The sequence below is a fragment of the Lethenteron reissneri genome, chromosome 35, assembly GCF_015708825.2.
Source record: "Lethenteron reissneri isolate LAM-NWPU_2019-01 chromosome 35, ASM1570882v1, whole genome shotgun sequence".
In the NCBI taxonomy this organism is placed as follows: domain Eukaryota; kingdom Metazoa; phylum Chordata; class Hyperoartia; order Petromyzontiformes; family Petromyzontidae; genus Lethenteron; species Lethenteron reissneri.
This window is the reverse complement of record NC_083813.1, coordinates 13,363,077-13,372,266: the sequence shown is the minus strand read 5'-3', so window position 1 is coordinate 13,372,266 and position 9,190 is coordinate 13,363,077.

Below are 9,190 nucleotides of genomic sequence, written 5' to 3'. Positions count from 1 at the left end.
TGTCCGGCTGCTTTACCGCCCGCGGCGGCGGCGGCGGCGGCGTCTCTCTCCCTCCAGAGATCGCTGCGGGGGGAGCGCGGGGCGGGGGGAGCGCGGGGCGGGGGGAGCGCGGGGCGGGGGGAGCGCGGGGCGGGGGGAGCGCGGGGCGGGGGGAGCGCGGGGCGGGGGGAGCGCGGGGCGGGGGGAGCGCGGGAACGCGGGGACGAGAGGGTGGGTGGGTGAGTGGGTGAGGGTGGATGGGTGGGTGAGTGGGGGAGGGTGGGTGAGTGGGTGAGGGTGGGTGAGTGGGTGAGGGTGGGTGAGTGGGTGAGGGTGGGTGAGTGGGTGAGGGTGGATGGGTGGGTGAGTGGGTGAGGGTGGATGGGTGGGTGAGGGTGGGTGAGTGGGTGAGGGTGGGTGAGGGTGGGTGAGAGTGGGTGAGGGTGGGTGAGGGTGGGTGAGGGTGGGTGAGGGTGGGTGAGGGTGGGTGGGTGAGTGGGTGAGGGTGGGTGAGGGTGGGTGAGAGTGGGTGAGTGGGTGAGAGTGGGTGAGAGTGGGTGAGGGTGGGTGGGTGAGTGAGGGTGGGTGGGTGAGTGGGTGTGGGTGGGTGAGTGGGTGAGGGTGGGTGAGTGGGTGAGTGGGTGAGGGTGGGTGGGTGAGTGGGGGAGGGTGGGTGGGTGGGTGGGTGAGTGGGTGAGGGTGAGTGGGAGGGTGGGGGTGGGTGAGTGGGTGAGGGTGAGTGAGGGTGAGTGGGTGGGTGAGGGTGGGGGTGAGTAAGTGAGGGTGAGTGGGTGAGGGTGAGTGGGGGAGGGAGGGTGAGGGTGAGTGGGGGAGGGAGGGTGAGGGTGAGTGGGAGGGTGGGGGTGGGTGAGTGGGTGGGTGAGGGTGGGTGAGTGGGTGAGGGTGAGTGGGTGAGGGTGAGTGGGGGAGGGAGGGTGAGGGTGAGTGGGGGAGGGAGGGTGAGGGTGAGTGGGAGGGTGGGGGTGGGTGAGTGGGTGGGTGAGGGTGGGTGAGTGGGTGAGGGTGAGTGGGTGAGGGTGAGTGGGTGAGGGAAGATGATTATGGGAGGGGAGGGGAGATGAGAGAAAAGAGGGGAGGTGAGAGGGGGGTTTAGAGACGGGGGGAATGGGGACGAGGGCAGACGCGTGGGATGATCGGGTGATAGGAGCCGAGAGAGCGGGTGATGAGGAGTGAAGAGAGATAAAGAGGATAAGAGATGTGAGAAGATGAGGGGTTATGAGGAAGTCTATAGATGAGGGGAGATGGGGAATCGGGGGTAGGGAGATGGGTAAGGAGGTGAGGGATGAGGGGAGTTTAGGGGACGGGAGGGGGGGTGTCAGAAAGATGAATAAGATGAGGAGAGATAAGAAGAGCTGAGTGGGCCTGACCTGGTAAAATGAAAATAGTTGTAGTTTAAGAGACAAAAGGGGTGACAGGACATAAGGTGTTGGAGAGGAACGCTGGGGTGAGGAACGCGAAGGTTTTGACTGCCCCCATCCCCCTTGCCCCGGGGAATAAGGCGCGGAAAACACGATAACTCTGCCTCCAACTGCCCAGTAGCGTCCTTCACGAGCCTCCTCTACAGAGGCCGATCTTGACACCGCTGGTACCAGTCATCGGCAAGTCCACTCAGCTCCACGTCCTCCTGTACCACATCACTCCATCTCTTCTCTAGCCCGTGCCGCGCCCGTTTAGCCCACTCGATCCGGCCGAACAAAAGCTGTTTAGGCATGCGGTGGCTGGGCATGCGGGCTACATGACCCAGCCAAGGCAGCCTTGCCTGCCGGAGGAGCTCACCGATGGGACTTTGCCCAGATCTTTCAAGGATTTGTGAGCTCCTCACACAATCCATCCTGGTTAAACCCAGGATGGATCGTAGGCAGGCCAGCCTAAATGTTTCCAACCGGCGAAGATGCTCCATTAGGGGGGTCCACATTTTGCAAGCGTAGAGAAGGGAGGGAATGACTGTGGCCGAGAAGACCTGAAGCTTCGTGCGGAGCGACAGACCAGGTAGCTTCCACACAGCGTTACGCAACCGATGAAAAGATATTGCCGCTCAACTGATTCGGAGTAAGACCTCTTCTGTTAAACTGGAGCCGGTCATAAGCACACTGCCCAGGTATGGGAAATTCTCCACTCTCTCCACTACTGCCCCATCACCGATTGGGAGTTGTGGGGGTAGAGTGTCCCATGGTACAAAATACCCAGGCAGGTGCTTAGTTTTGGTGGGGCCGATGGTAAGGCCCCACCTCTTAGTGGCACGCTCCAGTCTCAGCAGCAGTGTCTCCAACTCCTCCTCTGAATGAGCAGCTATTACCAAATCATCGGCATATATAACGTCGTTGACCAATAGGGAGCCATCCCTTGATTGCACCTGGGCATCGATCAGCCTTCCATTATATCTGCACTAAATGGAGATTCCCCCGGTACAGCTATTGAACGCTTCACGAACTGCGTGGTCAAAATAGATGTTAAATAATGTGGGAGCCAGAGGACATCCCTGTCGCACCCAAAGGTGTACAGGGAAAGGCTCTGACTCCCGGCAACGTAGTTTAACCCGGGCCCGCTCACCATCATCAAGGTCCTTAATGATCGTGACCAGAGGGTCAGGGACTCTGAAAGCACGAAGAACAACCCAGAGCCCAGGCCTACTGATGGTATCATTGGCCTTGACCAGGCCAATAAAGCAGAGATCTAGGTCTTGTTGAAATTCCCTACACCTCTGCTGTAGCAGACGGACAGAAAATATGGCATCTGTGCAGGACCGCCCTTTCCTGAAACCGCATTGGGGCCCCGCAAGCCTCTCCTCAGCGTGCCTAGCAAGGCGATGTTGCATAATCCTTGCCAGGACTTTTCCCGGCACACTGAGGAGTGAGATGCCCCTGTAGTTGTTACAGTCTGTGCGGTCCCCCGTCTTAAAGAGGGGGACCACCAGGGCTTCCTTCCAATCCTGCGGAACCCATCCAGTGGCCCAGACTGTTGTTATGATGTCATATAGGGCAGTCTGTGCACAAACGCCACCCTCCCTCAGCATTTCGCTTGGGAGATCATCTCTGCCCAGTGCCTTTCCTGGTCTCAGACTCCAGATTGCCTTCAGTACTTCCTCAACAGATGGCACCTCAGCCAGCCACTCACAGGGGGTGACTTCCTCCTCCAATATTTTAGGCACCGCAGCCTCAGCAGGGTTATCCCCACTTTGTGCCATGATGTTTTCCTGGCTGAGGGATTTCCCCTCCCCCAAGACCTCTCAGAAATGCTCAGCAAATATGTAAACCTGTTCCTGGGGGTCGGAGATTGGATCACCGTTCTTTTCCCTAATGATGGTAATAGCTGTGGCGCTGCAGGTTACTTTTTTATGGAATTAAAGAGCGATTTGTGATCGTGGGCCATTGAGGCAGACTCCATGTCCTCAGCAACCTGCGACCACCACCCATCCTTGCAGCACCTCACGGCTCTCCGAACCTCCGAGCGAAGGCTGCGGTAAGCCTCCTCATTCTCCAACGTGGGATGCTGTAGCCGATGAGAGTGGGCCTGTAGCTTTTTCTCAGCCAGCTTGAACACCTCTTCTGTCAGCCAGGGTCTCTGGGGAGGTCTGGAGCAGTCATTGCAGCTGCATGAGCCACAGTCCTAAACCTCGCCCATTTTCCCTCGACATCAGGATGAGTAGGGGACGATGCCAACCCCAGCTGCAATCGATGATGAAATTCTCGCTTTCATATTTCATCAGCTAGCTGAGACCATGCCACTAAGGGGTTGAATGGAGTGGAAGAATGGCAGGCGCATCTTACAGATGACAAGTCGATGGTTCGTGGGCAGATCAGCTCCACGGTAGGTCCTGTTGTCAAGGACATGGGCCCGCATACGGTGTTCTGTCACTATGTAGTCCAGCAGATGTTCTTGCTTTGACCCGGCATGCATCCATGATGTTGTGTAGATGCGCTGATGCCGGAACAGCACGTTGGTAATTACAAGCCCATGGGCTGCACAAAAATCTAGCAGCCTCCTGCCGTTGTTATTGAGGTGATCTGGCCCATGCCTTCCAATCACTCCAGATCAGGTGCCAGCATCATGACCAACTCTGGAATTGAAGTCACCCAACAAGATGACTCTATCCCGAGGGGCCACTTTAGCTAGCACCTGTAATAAGAGGCCATAGAAGGTATCTGACTCATCGGCCTTGCCTGCATCCCTCCACAGATGGGTGCGAGGGGCTGGTAACCCCTCCACCTTCAATTAATTACCACTAAACCACGATGGAGACAAAGACAGACACACACAGATACACACGAACACAGATATACAGAGATTTCTACACACATAGATAGACACGCAGAGATAGACAGGCAAAGACACAGATATACACATAGAGAGACACACACGGAAATACACACGCACACAAAACATAGAGACACAAATGCAAACATAGGAAAACACGGACACAGAGAGCAGAATACAAAGATCCATCGTACTACAGCCTCAACAGAACTGTCAGTGCATGGCACACGAGAAGGTTGGGTGGCCAACACCACACCTGGCCGCCTTTATCTTCCAAGTGGCGATATTTACACACTTCACTAGGTACTCATTTAAGGCTGATTCGACCTAGAGGAGGCCCAGGACTGGTTCAGATAATCGCCACCGGGAGCGTAGCCCAGTGCGCTTACCACTGCGCCACCGCTCTCCAGAAACACCAAATACATGCACGGGGAGGACGGAAGCAGCGGCTCCTTCCAGGCTTAATGGCTGCTGCCAGAATTATCGAGAGCAATTTGCACCCCCGCGGCAGCGCACATTTCAATTTGCACGACACCGGGTGAAGCTGGCGGGCTACCATTGAGCGTCTGATGAGTGCCCACGTGCAGTGTTTGTCTGTGTCCCGCGTGCAGTGTCTGATGGTTGTTCCACATGCAGTGTCCCACGTTTAAGGTCTGTGTCCACGTGTAGTATCCGACTGTGTCTCACATGAAATGTCCGACTGCATCCCACGTATATCGTCTGTGTCCCACGTGTAGCATCCGTGTTCCATGTATAGTCTCCCACTTGCAGTGTCTGCTGCGTAGTGTCTGCCCAGCAGGGTTACATTTCCCAGTGAATACATGGCTGCTGGACTGGAGTTATTGGCACGTGACTTTAGTAGCCACAGCCACAGTGAGAGGTACACTGGGCGTGGTGTGCCGGTTGAAGACATGTTTTCTGGGTCGCTGACCCGCAGAGACCCGGCTGAGATCCATCCCCGCTGACCCCCGCGTGCTCCGCAGGTGGGGTCTGACCCACGTCTGGCGCCTCCCACGTGCCCTCCGCATTTCGCGGAGTCCCAATGCCGTCCCCCGCGCGCCTCCCACGGACCGCCGTCCCGCGGCCGTATCCTCAGTCCCTGCCCACCATCCCTGCTCCCGAAGCCGCCTCCAGCAGCCACCCCCGGCGACATCTGGCAGCGCGTCTTTGGTTCATGTACGAGCCGCGCACAGAGTAGGTGCATCGCGCCGTGTCGCACGCTGTATCGTAAATGTTATCATCTTGGTAAATAAACAGCGGTAAATAAGCAATCCCAAATTTGCGCCGTGACTAAGGAGCGTAACGACTAATAATTAGCGTGGAGGAGACATATTATAGTCCGAGTGGCTGACCCATGCCACCTTCGTTGCCAGGGTCCTGCCCTTGTCGCACACCCATACACACGGCATAATCCAAACACTCCCGGTGCCCAGCCGATTACGGCCAAAACATACGGTTATTGTGCACGGCGTTTCGTAATTGGCTCAGCACTTTATTTGCCACTAAATTGACACCAAAAGTCCGCCGCTGGGCTAGCAGTGCAATCGGGGAGGATGCTCCTGCCAGAAATCCTGCCACCGCAGAAGCTCAACAGCTGAAACAGCCTTAACAGATGCAGAAGGACGAATTGAACACCCGGTGGTCCATTAACAAATGCCTGACGTGCAATCAGTCACCTAAGCAATAGCTTCTGCTGCTGCTGCTACTGCTGCTGTTGCTGCTGGAGAAGCGTGCACAATGTCGTGCGTGAGCAGTGGCTAAACCGAGGGCCCCGGCGGCAGCTCCCAGTGGAAGCTCCAAAAACCGGAGCGGCCCTTGCCCCCCCGCCGCTCCGTGGGTTCAGCCGCTGCTTTCAAGAGCCTCTCGTTGGGTACATAGACTAACGACGGCTAAACGACAAGTGAAACGTGTCAAGCCTTAAAAATAGCTAACAGCACTTGTGGCAGCCAGATAAATCCATTTTGACACGCTCTCTGCCTCTGGCCCCACGGGAGGGAGGGCGAGGGAGTGGGAGGGCCGCACGGCGGCGGGAGGGCAGGGGGCGCCCGGTCAGCCGGGTGCCGCTGGGTAAGCGCAACTGACAGGTGCGGGCTGACCCCGCGCTCGAGCTGGCCCCGTTCAAAATAGCGCCGGCGCGGACAGTTAGTGAAGCCGACAGTCGGGCCAACGAGATGGCGAGAGAGAAAAAAACCCAGTGAGACAGAGAGAGACGTGAGCTTTGATCAACTTGTAAGCGCACGTCACGTTGCCACCGGGAAAGCGAACTTGATCCTGACACCGAGTCAGCTCCTTATCGGCCCACGTCTACTCTGCGCGTCTTGGACACCCCTTATCGGCCTGGCTGGTGACGCCATAGCGCTCCCTCCCACGCCCCTGCGCCCTACCACGCCCCACGTTGCCGATCGCGATCAAAGTCCGAGGCGAAAAGGCATCTCCGTGCACGACAGCACGCGCTCGCGAAGCCCCCGCGGCAACACGCTGGAAGAGTTGGGCGCCGTGGGCCACCGACCACGCTAGCGGACCGTGCGCGCCACGGCCATCTCCGCGGCATACCTGCCGTGGCATTTACAACCCCTCGGGCTGGAGGCCACGCCGCGTCTCTCGGCCTCGCATTCCAGGAGCGCGGCCGCAGCCCCTGGGCCAGCTGACCCCAGCTGCTCGCCAGATGGGAATCGGAGATACGAGAAATAAATACAAACTCTGCACGGGGTTCAGCGAGGCCGCGGTGTGCCGGGCACATGGGGAGGGGCGACGGCGCCGGTGCCGCAGGGGCCCAGGAGAGGCCAGAGCGGGCAGCGCTCAACCGCACGCACCCAAGGTCCGAGGCAGCAGCCACGACAACCGCACGTTAGCGCCGCCAACCACGCGGAGGCGGTTTTTGGCGGTGGCGGACAGCGACGAACCCTGTAATTGGTGCTTTGAGGATGGCCCAGATTCGGGATAGAAAATCGTAATAAATGAAAACAAGGGAAAATCCCAGTGGCGGCGGAGGGCGGGTCACGTGGGAGCGGAGCGGGCGGCGGGGAACACGAGCGGCGGCGCTGGCTCGAGCTCCCGGCACCAGCGGCGGGCGTGACGCGCGGCAAGCCACCACCAAGCCAAGCAGCTGCTTGTTTATTCCTGCACATGTGCAGCTCCAGCGGATTAAATGTCAAGGCAGTGACAGCTATTGATCTCAAAAACCAGTCGGCGACGCACAGACAATATACTCCTCTATCCGTGAGCAATGGCTCCAGAACCGCTTCAAAGCAAGAAGACACCGGACGCCAATTGCAGCAAATGGATTTTCCGAACCGGGTGCACGGACAGGTTTCAGTCTCCAGTCCCCCGACAACGGTGAAGGCGGCAGCGGTCTACGAGGCCCGACCCGGATGGCCCCACCAACGGCCTCCGCCCGGCGTGGGATTGGCGAGAGCCACTCGGCGTCCCCATCGACAACAAAGCAACGACTCCAGAAATCCCCTCTTCAATCAATATCCACCCATTAGACGCCATTACCATCATACAACTAGAATGCCGGTAATGAGGATATTTGGTGCGTGTGCCAAATTGATGTTAAACTGTTATAATGGGAAACGCAGAGCGGTACGGCTCACGTTGCAATTGATTCCCTGCTGCCCTCCCCCGAGTCCGCTCAGCCGAAACACGGACCCGGGCCGGGCACGGCACGGGTCCCTGCTCCGGCATTCCCAGCATCGTTGAGAGGCCAGCAGCGTCTGCTCTTGGCGAGAGCCCATTCCCTATCGCCAGCTCCCTCTCCCCCGCGTGCCTTGACAAGTGTTTTCAAAATCGACGCTCTACCAGGCAGCCAAGTGTAACGACGTGGCCACCCGGCTCGCCCACGCCTCACCGTCCGGCGCCGCCAGATTCTCTAACAGTCGCTGCTCGAGCCAGGTGCGGTGTTGGCCAACAGCCGTCATCGTGAGCGAGCTAAGGTCACGGGGTGGAGCAGTGCGCGCGATCCGGAGATGGCGCAGGCTGTGTCCAATGCTTCTGGTGGAATGTGCCTGGGCGTGAGCGGGACTGAGCGACTCCCCCTCGCCCACCGGTCCCTCGCCCATCAGCAGAGTGGCGCACACATGCGTAATGGACATGCCCGCTTTTACCGATCAGCAGAAGCGGCGGTTGAAAGGCACCGTCGTGGCCAAAGGAGGACCCAGGACCAGCTGTGACGTCACTCGCAACTGCTATTTAGCCTTTGCCGGATATTTAACTCAAGTGGCTGGGGTAATTATATACAGTGATGGGGATATGTGTGTCTTTTATGTCTGTGACCTGGGATTCGAAGGAATCCTCTCAAGCCACGCAGGACTAGGGCCCTCCTCGAATGTATGGCCCTCGAAAAGGAGAGCGGTGGGGAAACTGGTTGCCTGTCGAAGCACTCCAAGCTCACCACATGACGCGCCCCCATAGTTTTCATTGTTTTGGGGTTTTGCCCAATTTAAATTTGGCTATCGGCCATACCGTCCCGAGACAACGACGTGTGCATCGGGTGCGCTCTCGCAGACCCGCTCATCTCCCCCGTGTTCGAGAATGGTCCATGGAAAGAGATGTCACAGAACTGTTTCCGAGACCCCTTCAAGTGACCTTTTTCATCCACACATTAGTGGACACGCTTTCCCACACGTCCCGCTACAGATAAATATTTCACATGGCCGTCAAACCGATATATTTTAATCCTCAGAGCAGCGATGAAGCCAAGTGAAACTCAGATTTAACGCGTTGTTTATTTGTGCTGCCGTCGGGTGACTGGGCTAAGAATAACCAACTCAATTCCCACTTGAGAACTCGGATCGATCACGGTCGGGCGTCCGAAACTCAAGATTCAAACCCAGGCTCTCCGAGGTGTCGGCTCAGCGCACTTGAACCCTGCGCCACCCGGAGCCCTCTTAAAGTAATCTGTCATTGGGAAGCGGTCGTCGTGCTCATTCGCAGT